The sequence below is a fragment of the Mya arenaria genome, chromosome 8 (genome assembly GCF_026914265.1).
Source record: "Mya arenaria isolate MELC-2E11 chromosome 8, ASM2691426v1".
In the NCBI taxonomy this organism is placed as follows: Eukaryota; Metazoa; Mollusca; class Bivalvia; order Myida; family Myidae; genus Mya; species Mya arenaria.
In genome coordinates this window covers 42563519-42580835 of record NC_069129.1, presented here as the reverse complement: position 1 = coordinate 42580835, position 17317 = coordinate 42563519, and the positions used below count along the sequence as shown (strand labels likewise).

Below are 17317 nucleotides of genomic sequence, written 5' to 3'. Positions count from 1 at the left end.
ATAAACATGAACCATAGTCTGCCACAAGTTACACGGATATGTGAATTAAATAGGCATGGCAAGGAAGAGCAACATATATTGAATCATATTCTGAAGATATTAAAAGGCTTCGCAAATGCATGTTTTAAATAAAAAAAAACCTTTCATAGTGACAAAGAAAATCATAGACTTAAATTGTTCGTGACTGAATTTCTGCTGTAATGCACATCATAAGCCTATTATAATAAATGGACTAGACACCAGATGATACAACTGCAAGAAAAAAAGAAAATTGCCAAAATCTAGTCTTGTTTTGAGCCAATAGTGCATTTACTGTATTTGTTTATTTGGGAACCATCTGGTGTCCCTTTCAAACAGGCAGCAATTCAATTTCCAGAATATTTTTTACACATTTTCATTCAACAGTTTCCTCACAATGTTCCGACATTCTGGTTAATTGCTGCAGACACTTCACTAAGATGTGTCTTACAAACACTATGACATAACATGTTCCGGTAAACGTGACTCAACGAATGTCAATCCGATTACTGAATTCATTTACTCTTTTCAATATATTATCAAATTGTGGTTGCTTGTGATTTTGTCCATATGAATCGATGAAACTAAATATTTTCTGCCATAACCAATTTATTATTATTAAATATGAAGCTAATTAATTTACATTACGAAGGCGTAAGCTTCAAAAGATCAGTTTATTACTTTTATAATTATGTCAATGTCTATTTATTATCTATGTTTACGGCATTATGCACATTAACAACTAATCTACTTACGGTTATATCCGATTTAAATAGTTCCGGTATACGAAATGAATTACGTCTTCAACATCAATCCTGCACATTTTACAAATTATGCTAAATAATAATTATTCTGAATAACGTTTTGGTTTGCCATTCAAACCATCTGCAAGAATTCGTACAAGTGCGCTTTGCTGAATTCCTTTTTTGTCATTTTCCATTTCGAAATCACATTTATTAGTATGCAGGTCCATATTGATACCAGTAAGTTTTAAACAATATCAATATTAGTTCAATCACCGCGTTTCCCCTGTAATCATTCATCTCTTACACCAAGCTAAAATGTATCCATGCATTATTTGTGCTGGCTAAAATGTCAAAGGTTCCATCACAATAAAGTTAAGTCTCAAAGCACGCATTTTTATGTATATCTAATAAATACTTTCGCCATAAAATAGTCACACATTTGTTTCAATACAGGTGTAACGATTTCATCAAATGCCAATCAAGAATCTAAGACGGCATATGTTTCAATACATTTGAGCTGTAGCTTCCGTGGTATCCGCACTGTATAGCAACAGTTCTACAAACATCCTATCGAAGGACTGGAACTACTGTTCTTGGCTTTATCGAATAACTGAAATCCGTCCTTCGAATACCTCTAATAAAAGTATTTATATTTAAAGGGACTCACTCATGTTTGTTTTTATAAAATGCATTTTTTTGTGTGACGAAATAAAGTGTTGCAAATCATTAGAAACTAATATTTCAAAAGCTGGAACCCTTCAGCAAATGTGGATATTTGCTCAAATATCGCATTGAAGACCACAAATATTCATAAGCGTGTATTGAGCGATTAGTTGATGCGTGGTTTATTGGTTGACATTATCACGTGATGTTATCAATGTATTTTTAAAAGGTCACAGTATCCGTCACTATTGTAAAAGTCCTGGTGGCCTAATGAATAAGGCATTTTTTCATGACTTTACCGGCGTCGGTTCGCACCCCACTAAAACCAAAACACTTTTTATACTCTATTTTTTTCTGCAATTTCGATATCTCAGAGTAAAATATTGATGAAAAACGTGTTTTCAGATGCATAACCGGTCTAAAAATAAAAATTGATATCATTGACATCGCTTACGACACATATGTTTTCGAAGATTTTGCGTATTTTTTCCAGTTCGAAAATTGGGGTTGTCTACTACGTAAATCCCAGTTACACTGGTCGAAGAACATCACGTTTTTTGTTACCTTGAATTAATAGAAGATGGTTTTGGTAGATAAATTACATCTATTTAAATTCAAAGGCATTTTCACAAATATTTTTGCATCGTGTATTTTTTTTGCCAGTAAATCAGAAATCAACGTGTTATTGTGTTTTGAATTAGCTGTTATTTTTTAGGGTATACAAATACCGCATTATAATTTATTGCAAACTTTTATAACTCGGATTGAATGTGAATTATGCCTACTTAGTGGAATTATGGAAAGCTTAGAAATGCTGTAGCGAGAAATGGAAATAGCTTAAAGTTATGAGCGAATCGCGTTTGGGCTTAACATCGCAAGAAAATATGTATTTATTTGTCTGTAAGAATGGGTAATAAAAAGTGATTTCATTTTATTTTATTTTGAAAATAAGACGTATTTCATAGATAAGTTGGCTATCCACGTGAACTCATTAAATGCACTTCCCAAACAAACAAATATATATTTATATTTAACATTTTTACGGCAATTCAGGTTGCACAAAACAATGAGTTTATACAACTACAGGTACATTCGGAGCACCTCGGCCTTTTTCCACCGAAAACAACCTCGGATGTATATGGACGGTGTACACTGTCAGACTTCTTTACATTTAACTACGCTGCAAATAGATCGTGTAGTAATTCCAATTAGCAAATAAGCCGAATGACTCTACCCTGGGGATAGTTTACGATTTATACAATAATACACTCCACTTGAAAACAACTTAAAGTTAATAATAAATATTGCAAGGTAAAACACTACCAATAACTAATATCATTATTATTAAAGTGACACTCTTATTCAAAATCAATACATACACATGTTTAGTAAACATACACTTTGAGTGATCCACCTTTAACTACTTACTAAATAATGCATTTATGGAAAATATTAATTACTGATAACAAGATTGTAACACTGTATTAAATAGGTGAAAGCGCAAAAATATTAAATGTTTGGTGAGTGCTGAAAGATTTACTGTGATTTACTTTCGTCTTATAAGGTAGGACTGTCGTGTTTTCTGCAAATTTCTTTCAATTTAAACTCATTATCCTTCATAAGAACCGTTGTTTTCGACATCTATTCATTCTTTTTGGTATATTAAAACAATGGTATCAATTTTAGTAAATCTTATTTGTGAGTAATGGTGCATCTTTAAAATTACGAACTTCTTTTACTATGCACCGGCTCACCGGAGGCTCGACAAATGGCTGAGATGGCCGAGGTGCAGTTCCGATTGTTTTAAATAAAAATCAAGACAAACACACGAAAATTCCAGAAATGATTGTTTATATCTTTATCGGCATTAAAGGGATTGTGCATGCCTTGATCTAATAAATGTTCGAAAATGTTATTTTGAAGATAATATAATACAAATAAGTAAATAAAATAATCCTGTTTAAATTTGCGCGACATGAAATACACGTACGGCTTTTCCTTATGGGGTTTATAAATCACTTTTATCCAGACTAACAACTTTTCCTGAGCCAAGACATATGAGAAATATGTTTGAAGTGTTTGCATTTTGCCACGTAGTACATTGTTTTTCGTATATTTATGCCCATACCCTCGTTTCTGGAACGAAGAAATATATTATGAAACATTAAAAAAAGACAACTTTAACAATTTCTAGAAGAAAATGGTGCATTTTGAGCGTGTTTTATTACTTTTTTCTACGATATTGAAATGAAAACTTATTAATTTTAATAGGGTTTGGAGGAAGAGGGGGGGGGGGGGGCGCCAGGTGGGCTCCCTCTAGAGCTGCAAGTGTTGTTCCTCATATTGAAATAAGTCTGAACATGGCAAAGACTGACTGTTTATGATTTGTCAATCAGGTAAACTCACGTTAACCACGCAGATTGTCATAAGCAGATATAATGGAAAGCTTTGCAAATATCCCAGATGTCTCAGACAATGACTTAATCATGTTTTCAGTCATAAGCAGGATGGTATTATTGTAAATTTGCGTGCATATGGCAAAAACTACAAATATTTGTTCACGACTTGATCTGTAAATAACCTTGATGTTGCTTAATCACCACAGTGGCCGTATGATGGACGTATAATATTTACTTACGGAGTACTGACCGGTGAAAACAATTCCTTTCAAGGTGTTTTCCATAAATAAAACAGGTTAAACAGCTTCCTTAAGCATGGACCGTCTGCAACCGATATGTTTCGTTAATAAAGTATTCATTTTTATTTGTCACTTTGTATTTCATTGCAATAAGATACAGTCTACAGGAATGCGAAAAGTCTTGAGCAACGTAATTCAGTATACAGAAATGCAATACAGTCTACAGAGTGATATCCAAAATAAGGTACTGTGACGCAGTCTGAAGCAATGTGATACAGAGAACAATGTGATGCAGTCTAAAGAAATGCGAATCAGTCTTAAGTAATGTGACACAGTCTAAAGCATGGCGATAGAGTCTGAAATAAAACGACACAGTCTAAAGCAATGCGACGTAGTCTGAAGCATGGCGATAGAGTCTGAAATAATACGACACAGTCTAAAGTAATGCGACACAGTCTAAAGCATGGCGATAGAGTCTGAAATAATACGACACAGTCTAAAGCAATGCGATACAGTCTAAAGCATTGCGATACAGTCTGAAACTATGCGATACAGTCTAAAGCAATGCGACACAATCTAAAGCATGGCGATACAGTCTGAAATAATACGACACAGTCTAAAGCAATGCGACACAGTCTAAAGCATGGCGATAGAGTCTAAAATAATACGACACAATCTAAAACAATGCGACACAGTCTAAAGCATGGCGATACAGTCTGAAACTATGCGACACAGTCTAAAGCAATGCGACACAGTCTAAAGCATGGCGATATAGTCTGAAAAAATGCCATACAGTCTATAAAGCATTTCGATAGAGTTTGAAATAATGCGATATAGTCTAAAACAATGCGATATAGTCTTAAGTAGTGCGATATAGTCTGAAATAATGCGATTCAGTCTAAAGCAATGCGATATAATCTGAAATAATGCGATTCAGTCTTAAGTAGTGCGATATAGTCTGAAATAATGCGATATAGTCTTAAGTAGTGCGATATAGTCTGAAATAATGCGATTCAGTCTAAAGCAATGCGATATAGTCTGAAATAATGTGATATAGTCTTTAGTATTGCGATATAGTCTGAAATAATGCGATATAGTCTAAAGCAATGCAATATAGTCTGAAATAATGCGATATAGTCTTAAGTAGTGCGATATAGTCTGAAATAATGCGATTCAGTCTGAAGCAATGCGATAGAGTCTGAAATAATGCGATATAGTCTTAAGTATTGCGATAGAATCTGAAATAATGGATATTGTCTTAAGTTTTGCGTTAGAGTCTGAAATAATGCGATATAGTCTTAAGTAGTGCGATATAGTCTGAAATAATGTGATAAAGTCTTAAGTAGTGCGATATAGTCTGAAATAATGCGATATAGTCTTAAGTTTTGCGATATAGTCCGAAATGATGTGATATAGTCTTAAGTATTGCGATAGATTCTGAAATAATGCGATATAGTCTTAAGTAGTGCGATAGAGTCTGAAATTATGCGATTCAGTCTAAAGCAATGCGATATAGTCTGAAATAATGCGATATAGTCTGAAGTAGTGCGATATAGTCTGAAATAATTCGACGCAGTCTAAAGCAATGCGATATAGTCTGAAATAATGCGATATAGTCTTAAGTATTGCGATAGAGTCTGAAATAATGCGACGCAGTCTAAAGCAATGCGATAGAGTCTGAAATAATGCGATATAGTCTTAAGTGTTGCGATAGAGTCTGAAATAATGCGATGCACTCTAAAACAATGCGATATAGTCTGAAATAATGCGATATAGTCTTAAGTTTTGCGATATAGTCCGAAATGATGTGATATAGTCTTAAGTATTGAGATAGATTCTGAAATTATGCGATATAGTCTTAAGTAGTGCGATAGAGTCTGAAATTATGCGATGCAGTCTAAAACAATGCGATATAGTCTGAAATAATGCGATATAGTCTTAAGTATTGCGATAGAGTCTGAAATAATGCGATACATTCCAAACCATTGCGATATAGTCTGAAATAATGCGATATAGTCTTAAGTATTGCGATAGAGTCTGAAATAATGCGATACATTCCAAACCATTGCAATAGAGTCTGAAATAATGCCATACAGTCTAGGGCAATGCAATGTTGTCTAAATTAAGTGCCCATATATTAAAGAATTATCTATTCAAGAAAATAGTAAGTGTGCTAGAAAAAAAGCTATTTAATTTTGGACCTGTACATTGTTTTGTAAAGTTTCATGTTACTAAAAATTGAATGTCTGCTTAAACGGGCTCTATAAAACTGAAGTGAGAAACGCCCTTACTGTTTAAGGAAATACCATTAATTTATTAAAACACTTATTATAGTAATTTCAAACCAATATTAAAATCACTTACCTATGTCTTGTTGTGTTTTTGTTTTGTTTTGTTTTCAATTTTCGAACATTAACTAGTCATTTTTTTATTTAACACTTGTTTTTCTTTAAGGATTTCTACTTTCTTAGCCATAAAATCACAATTCAGAAGCTATTAATCCCTTTACATTTGGAGATGAGTCCTTTTTTTTACGAAATACTTTAAGTCACCAAGTACCTTTTTTGGCTTTCTCCTTTTCAGTTACAACTAATAAACAATTAAGCTAATAATTGAAAACTATTTTTATGTAACAACTTCCACCTATTTTTTCACAACAGCAAAATCACACCAAACGTACCAATTTGAAAGAACTTATGTTTAAGTTTAACTCGTGTTGATTAGTTTAACATAATTTCTAAGCATGTCTTAGCCGGACATGTTTCTCTATTCGGTATGTAATTGACACGCGGCCGAGCAGTGAACTTGTTTAAGTGTTTTTGACATGTTAGGAAACGAACAAACGCATTAAGCATGCAGATGTGATAATGAAAAATACACATGGTATCGGTCCCGAGGCCCCACGGACATAAAAAGGATAACTCTTCTCTTTGTTGATCATATCATTATTGTTTGAAAATATTTTATATACAGTCAGACTCCGTTTGCTCGAACTCGCTTGGCTCGAATTACTGGTTGGCTCGAACTGATTGTTAAGTGCCGATTTCTTTAATTTAAACGTAATTATTCCCGCTTGGCTCGAATTGTTCGAGGCTCGATATATATACGCCGGTTCGAACGAGCAGGGTTCGCCTGTAGATAAAAAACTCAAAATATAATATTGCGACTAAAGTATCAACTATAATCGAAATTCTAGATTTTCTTAAGCTTGCTAAATTAGATTGCTTTAATTCTTTACACACATTAATTCATCCTGGTTATGATTTGTTTGGTAATTAGTTAGGCTAGAATAACAGTTAATTATAAGTTTGTCGGTGATTTATAGAAGTTTATCAGGGAAATAAAAATGGCATTTCTCCGTTTAAAACAGTTAAATACACATTTGATAGTTTTCACTGTTGTTTCAAAATTTTGTCCGCTTACATTCTCCCTTCAAAATCAAAGGTTAGCGTCATCAGAGCTAGGACAAAATTTCAGCGACGTAATTTCCGAAATGCTTCCATGTCAACTCTCATTTAACTTGGTTCATAATTAAATGAGTTGAATCACTTTGTTTCTTTTTTCAATAAAAAAATGTTTGTTTCCATCAAAGCGCCCCTTTTTTTAATATTCACCTAAAAAGTCGCTTAGCGCCAGTTTAAAATTAGTCCACACTCTTTGTCAATACAGTCGAACCCCGTTGGCTCGAACTCCCAGTGACCGGTGAAAATACCTCGAGCCTCGGAAAATTCGAGCCAAGCGAGAATGCTTACCTTCAGTAGTAGAAAGAAATCTGTCATTTACATTCAGTAAGAGACAAAAGAGGAACTCGAGCCAAGCGAATTCGAGCCAACGGAGTTCGACTGTATTGAAGCGATTGCAATAGTTACAAATTTGATCAAAGTTTGTGCATCATGACACATATATTTACACAAAATCTATTTACACAACGTAAAAATTGAGTGACCGTTTTGTTCTTAAAAACATCAGTACATTTGCCAATTTCAACAGTCCATTAAATTGCCATTTACTAGCTAAAGTCATTAAAGTAATCCCGTGAGGAAATGAAATTGAGAAAGCCATACAATTTTATTGCGACCTGGTTTCAATACAAGAACGTGTTGTATAACATTCAACAGTCATGTTCATATATATTTAAAATATAAAAAGCTTTGCTTCTATCTCGGTTGATTTTGACAGTGATTTGGTAATGTTAAAGAATGTTTGTATGTACTTAGTACACATAAATGGTAAGATGCGACAAGGTCACAGAAACATTTAATTTGTGTAATATACGTAAAATTTACGTAATATCTAACTTTTTAGTGTTTTACTTTTTTTTTCTTTATTTAGTTACCAACTACCTCTTTATCTAACTTAAAATCAATACCGGCTAATTAACTTAACTAAATGTATAAGCAAATACATGTACTAGCAAATTTGAAGATTCTGTCGCCTCTTTGGACAAAATATTATGTTGAACACTCAATTACGTTTCGTAGTTAATAAAATAGTTGTATAGTCAGCAATCACTGAAACATTGCAAAATAAACTTGCAAAAAAAATGAGCCAACTTAACTGACACCATTCTTGCCTCGTTAATTAAACATCATGGCGGATCAATAACTACATGTAGCTTATCTTCCATTAGTATGGAATCATCAATGGAACGCATAAGATTTACAGTCGAACCCCGTTGGCTCTCTAACTTTACACAACGCATTCGAAAATAGTTCGAAATAACCAGATTATCGAGATAACAGAGTTCGACATAGCGGGTTTCGACTGTGTACTTAAAAGTGTGCATTGCTTACAATCCTAATCGGCGTTATCGCAACCATGGAAAGAAAATACTCAACATTCAAGAAGTTATCACATAGTATATTTTTTGTCAGATTTATGTTTATCCTGATCGTGTGTTTTTTCTCAGGGACATTGTGTTGTCAGATTTGTTCTGTCCTGGTCATGTTTTACTCTAGGACATTGTGTTGTCAGATTTGTTCTGTCCTGGTCATGTTTTACTCAAGGACATTGTGTTGTCAGATTTGTTCTGTCCTGGTCATGTTTTACTCAAGGACATTGTGTTGTCAGATTTGTTCTGTCCTGGTCATGTTTTACTCAAGGACATTGTGTTGTCAGATTTGTTCTATCCTGGTCATATTTTACTCAAGGACATTGTATTGTCAGATTTGTTCTATCCTGGTCATGTTTTACTCAAGGACAGTGTGTTGTCAGATTTGTTCTATCCTGGTCATGTTTTTCTCAAGGACAGTGTATTGTCAGATTGGTTATATCCTGGTCATGTTTTACTCAAGGACAGTGTATTGTCAGATTTGTTCTGTCCTGGTCATGTTTTACTCAAGGACATGGTGTTGTCAGATTTGTTTTGTCCTGGTCATGTTTTTCTCAAGGACATTGTGTTGTCAGATTTGTTCTATCCTGATCATGTTTTCTCAAGGACAGTGTATTGTCAGATTTGTTCTATCCTGGTCATGTTTTACTCAAAGACATTGTGTTGTCAGATTTGTTCTATCCTGATCATGTTTTACTCAAGGACATTGTATTGTCAGATTGGTTCTATCCTAGTCATGTTTTACTCAAGGACATTGTATTGTCAGATTTGTTCTATCCTGGTCATGTTTTCTCAAGGACATTGTATTGTCAGATTTGTTCTATCCTAGTTATGTTTTACCCAAGGACATTGTATCGTCAGATTTGTTCTATCCTGGTCATGTTTTACTCAAGGACATTGTATTGTCAGATTTGTTCTATCCTGATCATGTTTTCTCAAGGACATTGTATTGTCAGATTTGTTCTTTCCTAGTCATGTTTTACTCAAGGACATTGTATTGTCAGATTTGTTCTATCCTAGTCATGTTTTACTCAAGGACATTGTATTGTCAGATTTGTTCTATCCTGGTCATGTTTTTCTCAAGGACATTGTATTGTCAGATTGGTTCTATCCTTGTCATGTTTTACTCAAGGACATTGTATTGTCAGATTTGTTCTATCCTAGTCATGTTTTTCTCAAGGACATTATATTGTCAGATTTGCTCTATCCTAGTCATGTTTTACTCAAGGACATTGTATTGTCAGATTTGTTCTATCCTGATCATGTTTTACTCAAGGACATTGTATTGTCGGATTTGTTCTATCCTAGTCATGGTTTCTCAAGGACATCGTATTGTCAGATTTGTTCTATCCTGATCATGTTTTTCTCAAGGACATTGTATTGTCAGATTGGTTCTATCCTAGTCATGTTTTACTCAAGGACATCGTATTGTCAGAATTGTTCTATCCTAGTCATGTTTTACTCAAGGACATTGTATTGTCAGATTTGTTCTATCCTAGTCATGTTTTTTCTCAAGGACATTGTATTGTCAGATTTGTTCTATCCTAGTCATGTTTTACTCAAGGACATTGTATTGTCAGATTTGTTCTATCCTGGTCATGTTTTACTCAAGGACATTGTATTGTCAGATTTGTTCTATCCTGACCATGTTTTACTCAAGGACATTGTATTGTCAGATTTGTTCTATCCTGATCATGTTTTACTCAAGGACATTGTATTGTCGGATTTGTTCTATCCTAGTCATGGTTTCTCAAGGACATCGTATTGTCAGATTGGTTCTATCCTGGTCATGTTTTTCTCAAGGACAGTGTATTGTCAGATTGGTTCTATCCTAGTCATGTTTTACTCAAGGACATCGTATTGTCAGATTTGTTCTATCCTAGTCATGTTTTACTCAAGGACATTGTATTGTCAGATTTGTTCTATCCTAGTCATGTTTTACTCAAGGACATCGTATTGTCAGATTTGTTCTATCCTAGTCATGTTTCACTCAAGGACATTGTATTGTCAGATTTGTTCTATCCTAGTCATGTTTTTTCTCAAGGACATTGTATTGTCAGATTTGTTCTATCCTAGTCATGTTTTACTCAAGGACATTGTATTGTCAGATTTGTTCTATCCTGGTCATGTTTTACTCAAGGACATTGTATTGTCAGATTTGTTCTATCCTGGTCATGTTTTACCCAAGGACATTGTGTTGTCAGATTTGTTCTATCCTGGTCATATTTTACTCAAGGACATTGTATTGTCAGATTTGTTCTATCCTAGTCATGTTTTTTTCAAGGACATTGTATTGTCAGATTTGTTCTATCCTGGTCATGTTTTTCTCAAGGACAGTGTGTTGTCAGATTGGTTCTATCCTGATCTTGTTTTACTCAAGGACATTGTGTTGTAAGATTTGTTCTATCCTGGTCATGTTTTACTCAAGGACATTGTATTGTCAGAGTTGTTCTATCCTGGTCATGTTTTACTCAAGGACATTGTATTGTCAGATTTGTTGTATCCTGATCATGTTTTACTCAAGGACATTGTATTGTCAGATTTTTTCTATCCTGGTCATGTTTTTTCAAGGACATTGTATTGTCAGATTTGTTCTATCCTGATCATGTTTTACACAAGGACATTGTATTGTCAGATTTGTTCTATCCTAGTCATGTTTTACTCAAGGACATTGTATTGTCAGATTTGTTCTATCCTGGTCATGTTTTCCTCAAGGACATTGTCTTGTCAGATTTGTTCTATCCTGATCATGTTTACTCAAGGACAGTGTATTGTCAGATTTGTTCTATCCTAGTCATGTTTGTCTCAAGGACATTGTATTGTCAGATTGGTTCTATCCTGGTCATGTTTTTCTCAAGGACATTGTATTGTCAGATTTGTTCTATCCTGGTCATGTTTTACTCAAGGACAGTGTGTTGTCAGATTTGTTCTATCCTAGTCATGTTTTACTCAAGGACATTGTATTGTCAGATTTGTTCTATCCTAGTCATGTTTTACTCAAGGACATTGTATTGTCAGATTTGTTCTATCCTGGTCATGTTTTACTCAAGGACATTGTATTGTCAGATTGGTTCTATCCTGGTCATGTTTTACTCAAGGACATTGTGTTGTCAGATTTGTTCTTTCCTAGTCATGTTTTACTCAAGGACATTGTGTTGTCAGATTTTTTTTTATCCTAGTCATGTTTTACTCAAGGACATTGTGTTGTCAGATTTTTTTTCTATCCTAGTCATGTTTTACTCAAGGACATTGTGTTATCAGATTTTTTTCTATCCTGATCATGTTTTTCTCAATGACATTTTCTTGTCAGATTTTTTCTATCGTGACCATGTTTTTCTCAAGGACATTGTCTTATCAGATTTGTTATTCTGATGTTGCTTTTCTCAGGGACATTGTCTTGTCAGATTTGTTTCCTGATCAGATTCTTTTTTCTGGAATACGTTTTTCTCCAAGACAAGATTTTTTCATATATTTTTTTTATCTTGAATATATTTTTCTTGAAAAACAATATATTTATATGTTTTGTCTTTTTCAAAGAATTTATATTTTCTTACTGATTTTTAGTTTTAAATATCATACGTTTCTAAATCTGTAGCGTTATCAACTCAGTTATATGATATATAAGGCCTAAAAAAAATATGTCTGTTTCGGGTAACCCGACCCTACCTTTAAAAATGCGCCGACCCTAACTATTTTTTTCCGTTTCTGAGCAAAAAAAATATTCGTTAGCGAATAGAGAGTTACGAATGGCGGATAAATGCATATTTTAATCAGAATTATTGTTTATATGATTAAAAAAGTCAGGCAATGACAGTAATGTAGGAAAGACTGCCATGTGCAAGAAAACACTCTGAACTTACGACAGATTTTGAAAAAAAAAATCCCTACCTACCCTACCTAGAAATTTTGGGAAGGTTACCCTAAACAAACAATTATTTTTTTTTGGCCTAAGCAAATAACCTCCAAGATAATCTAACAAGTCTCTTTGCAGGACACTAACCATTTATCAGTCTGCGAATCCAATGAGGTGCGCCAAGCCACCACACATAATTCTTGATTGATGGTCCTTGATGTTTTTTAAAAATTCTAATTTACATTTAATGATGTCAACAACAAAAAATAAAATTTCATATATCCATAATACGTCACATATGCCAACAAGCAATTTCAGGATGTTCTGAGACAACCAAGAAGCAATTTCAGTGTGAATATTTACGAATTCTTTGCCAGTGACATTATTCAAATCATCTACCGTTTTTAATTAACATTAACGATTCAACTGGACGCTTTACTTCCCGCGTTGGGAAGGAAATGAGAGTAATTTACAGGTTTTATGGGAGAATAACATGGGGAGTTAATGAACACAAGAATCAAAGACTGTAAGAAACAGTGCGGAATGCATCACCAATAACGATTGATGTATGGGGAACTAAGTACAGGCCAATTTCATGCACCTTATCGATACAATAAGGCGAAATACCGACTTATACAGGGTGAGAAATCACGTGATTTCAAAGGGGTTCTCACATGGGTCACCACGGGCCGCAACCGATGTAAACAAACAAGTATGTGACGGTATTTTCTTAGTAACTTTTTGGACGGAACAGATATGAAAATATATCTTAGCCTGTAAAAGACTATGCTATTTTGCGTCGGTTGCACAGTGGCCCTTGGTGACTCATGTGAGAACCCTTATTATTAGTCACGTGATTCCTAACCCTTTTAATATTGCAGTGTTGTTTGTGTACAAGTATGAAATAAATGAAAATGTGCCATTGCTCCTTACGCCTAAATAATTTGTTTGGTTAGGGTAACATCATTTTCAAAAATTGGTAGGGTAGGGAGGCTTCTTTTTTGGTTTATATTAGAATGTCATTTTCATCACAGCGGAATGGTGTTAAAGTTATCTTCTGTATAAGCGTTTAAGGTTTTAAATTGCAAATTGAAAAGCAATTTAAAATATATATATATATACATATATTTTTTTTTATTTTTCTTTCTCAAACTAATTATAAAAACGGTAGGGTCGGCGCCTATTCCGTAGGTAGGGCCGGGTTACCCGAACCAAATGTATTTTTTAGGTTTTATTAAGATTTTTTTAGTACAAACATATTACAACAATATTCGTTTGCATACAATGCTACTCGTTTTCTCTGAATGCCAGTGATACATTTATATGCAATTAGTCGAATACAAGGTTTCTTAATATTAAAGTTATAATGTTATGCCTTTAACTAAATAGTAAATACACAAAAGAACATGAACTGATTTTGTTTTACAAATATGAACATATCGACGATATTTTGGCGCTTTTTAATTGGGTAATCTGTTAATCTGTAGATATTAATAAAAAGAAACATTTATTAATGCTGTTATTTTAATCTGTATCTATAAATACGTTTTTGTTATTGTTTTTTAATCATTTAAGTTGAAGGAGTTAAAATTGAACTTTGAGATAACCATGTTGCGAGACACTGCAGATGCTCACGACCTCCAAAATGTTGTATGCAATCTAAAAGATCGCGTATGTTCATGTAGCATAGGGACACGCCTTAATTATCTGTTTCTTTACTCATTCATTTTCATGAAAGGTTTTTTCTATATTCCACATGGAGCGCCTATCTGTTCTGACCAACTGCCCTCCGTTGAAAAGCATTCATGCTGGGAATTAACTTCATTGCTCTTCTTAACAATCAATACACTTGTATTTATCCTGATCTTGACCTTCGAATGACACCGGACATGAAAGAACATAAAACATGTCATGATCCAAGTAATTTGACAAACAGCTTGTTTCGTGTTAATTTTATACGCAGCTACCACTTGCGAAAATAGCTAGATTTAAAGCTGCACTCTCACAGATTGAACGTTTTACCACCTTTTTAATTTTTGTCTTGGAACGAGCCAATTTTTGCGAAAATCCATGGAAACCGGTTATATAAGACGGCTAACAAAATATCTGATGGAAGATTTTTATATTTAAGTTCAAAATTTTATGTTTTATGCATTTTTCTTAAACCATTTGTAACGGTTTAAGCCATAAAACACTATTTTTCGAACGGAAATATGAAAATAAACGATTTTTTGTCAGCAACCTTACATCATTGGTTTGCAGATATTCACGCAAAAAAAATGCACTTTCCAAGACAAAAAATAAAAATGATGTAAAAATTCTATCTGTGAGAGTGCAGCTTTAAAGTGACACTCTTGTTTTTAAATCAGTACATACGAATGTAAAAAAATGAGTTTGAATGATAAACCTTAAACTACTTATTTACTAAATTATGCATTTAGGGAAATATTAATCACTAATAACAGGATTGTAACCGTGTATTTGAACAGAACAGAACTTTTTAAGGCATAAACATTAACCTGTCGGTAGCCAAATGCATATACATGTATATTCATTACATTTAATAGCTGAAAACGCACAAATATTAAATGGCTGATGAGTGCTAAAAGATTTACATTGATCAACTATCAACTCATAAGGTAGAAATACATGTTACCAGCGCCTTTTATTTCAAATTAAACACAATAACTTTCATAAGAACCATTGTTTTTTATGTTATTTTTTTCGGTAAATTAAAATTGTATTAATTGAGGTACATCTTATTTGGGAGTAAGATTGCATCATTAAGCTCTATATATGTGTTACTTTCTAAAGAAAAAAGCATTAAAACTTGTTTATGCAATAATTTCAATCACCTAACGTTAGTTTCAATGTAAGAAAACGCGAATTTAACTACCATCGCGTAGTGTTGGTCACGTGACAGTGTTTACTGTATGCGTCGAAGGGAAGTAACCGCTGTATGGTGTTTGGCTTTCTGGGTTCAATGGCATTGTTTTAATGCTTGCTTTGTAGTATTTGTCAATGGGACAATGAATCCTGCGTTCATGTCTTCTATATTTGTGACGTTCTCACTTAATTCTCTCTATAGTTGTCATTGTGTGTGAATGGTTTCTTTGAATCGTTTGTGTATGGCTGTCTCAGATGAACTGCTAATAAATCTCCACTACATGATGATGAGGAACAAATAAAATTGTTTTCACAAATTATCCGATCGACCCTATTTCTCTCTCCTGACCTTAAAAGTTTATTTCTTGCCGTAGTGTTGATATATTTTTCATAATATTCTTAAAAAAGGTGAATTTTTATGAGTGCTGATCATGTTAAAATTTGACCATTCTATATTTAAAATATTTTACAATAGTGGTATACCCTGATATAAGTCGATTTGATACAGAATACTGGTTAAAAAAGGGTAGAGAAAAGTTATGCCTGCCTACCAGCCTACCCTATTTGTTTAAGATTTTACTGAAAACAAAATAAACAAACTTGTTTTGGCCTGATGCAAAAGTGTCGTTTACATGTTTATTTTGCAAATGTTTTCTTAATGCCACCCCTTATTACATATTTTATGGGTTGATGTTTGTCTAATAAACTCGAGCGAATACATTTCACATTAGAATGAACCGTTAAGAATTAATAAAATATGTGATCATTGTATCGCACTAACAAAACGGAGCACGTTGGTAACTAACATAAAAAGCAAATTAAAATACGTATTGTGGTAGTAAAAATGTCAGAACACTGATTATTTTCGAATTATTTAATTTTCTAGAACTTCCTGATATGATTTAAAACGTTCAAAGTTCATGTTAACTTGGACCAAATCTTCCATCATAATTCGGAGTAAATTATTTAGCAAATATAATATCATTCCAGAATTACAAAAAAAAATCATTACCGTAATTGCTTGTTTTTGAATAGCTTGGGAACACTGTCACGTAACGCCAACGCTCACTTAACTTTCGTGATAGTTCGTTCAGTAACCAACCAACAACTGTTCAAGTGTTCTAAGTCTTTATTGTTCAACGTTCTTTCTAAGTATAATAATCAGTATATAATACAGCATGACATTTAAGGTAATCCCACATCCTAACTGCCGTCCATTAAGGACCCAAGGCCGCGTTGCTTGCCTGGCCTAAGCCAACTCTGTTTTCACATCCCAAATCATCTCTTTTATACTGATTTGTTGTCTACATATGACAGCTTTACAACCACAGGAATACACGTTTTTGTAATTAACATGACCATTTTGTACATTTGTACCAGGTCGGCTGTCAACCATCTTCATATTCAAATGACAATCGAATATGCCCTACATTACTAAACATACAGTATGTAGACACATATTCATTTAATTAAATCTTAATTATATCTTAAATATAACGTATTACGTCACATTCTATAGTAACTCTGTTACGTGACATTCGTCCATTTTTTATCAAGATTTTTAAGAAAATCTTTGTGTCAACCCCAAACAATGGTTATAATTGAATAGATAAATAAAATCGTAAGAAAATATGTTTCTCAACCCCAAACAGGTAAATTAAAAAAAAGTAATTCCGACAAAA

General features: G+C 33.5%; 2 protein-coding genes across 6 annotated transcripts in view; one reads left to right on the top strand and one right to left on the bottom strand.

Annotated features, from left to right (window-relative positions):
• The window catches only part of LOC128242140 (pregnancy zone protein-like), a 364302-nt gene that overhangs the window by 207366 nt on the left and 139619 nt on the right, over positions 1–17317 (top strand). The gene's annotated exons all lie outside the window — the stretch shown is intronic.
• LOC128242142 (FMRFamide receptor-like) overlaps positions 1–17317 on the bottom strand; it is a 74430-nt gene that overhangs the window by 2028 nt on the left and 55085 nt on the right. Inside the window, exon 1 of one of the 2 annotated variants that reach the window (XM_052959204.1) lies at positions 774–1281. The exons of the other annotated variant lie outside the window; for it this stretch is intronic. The gene's annotated coding sequence lies outside the window, so the exon portion shown is untranslated. Of the gene's footprint in view, positions 1–773; positions 1282–17317 lie in introns of those variants that run through there. 2 annotated transcript variants of the gene reach the window in all.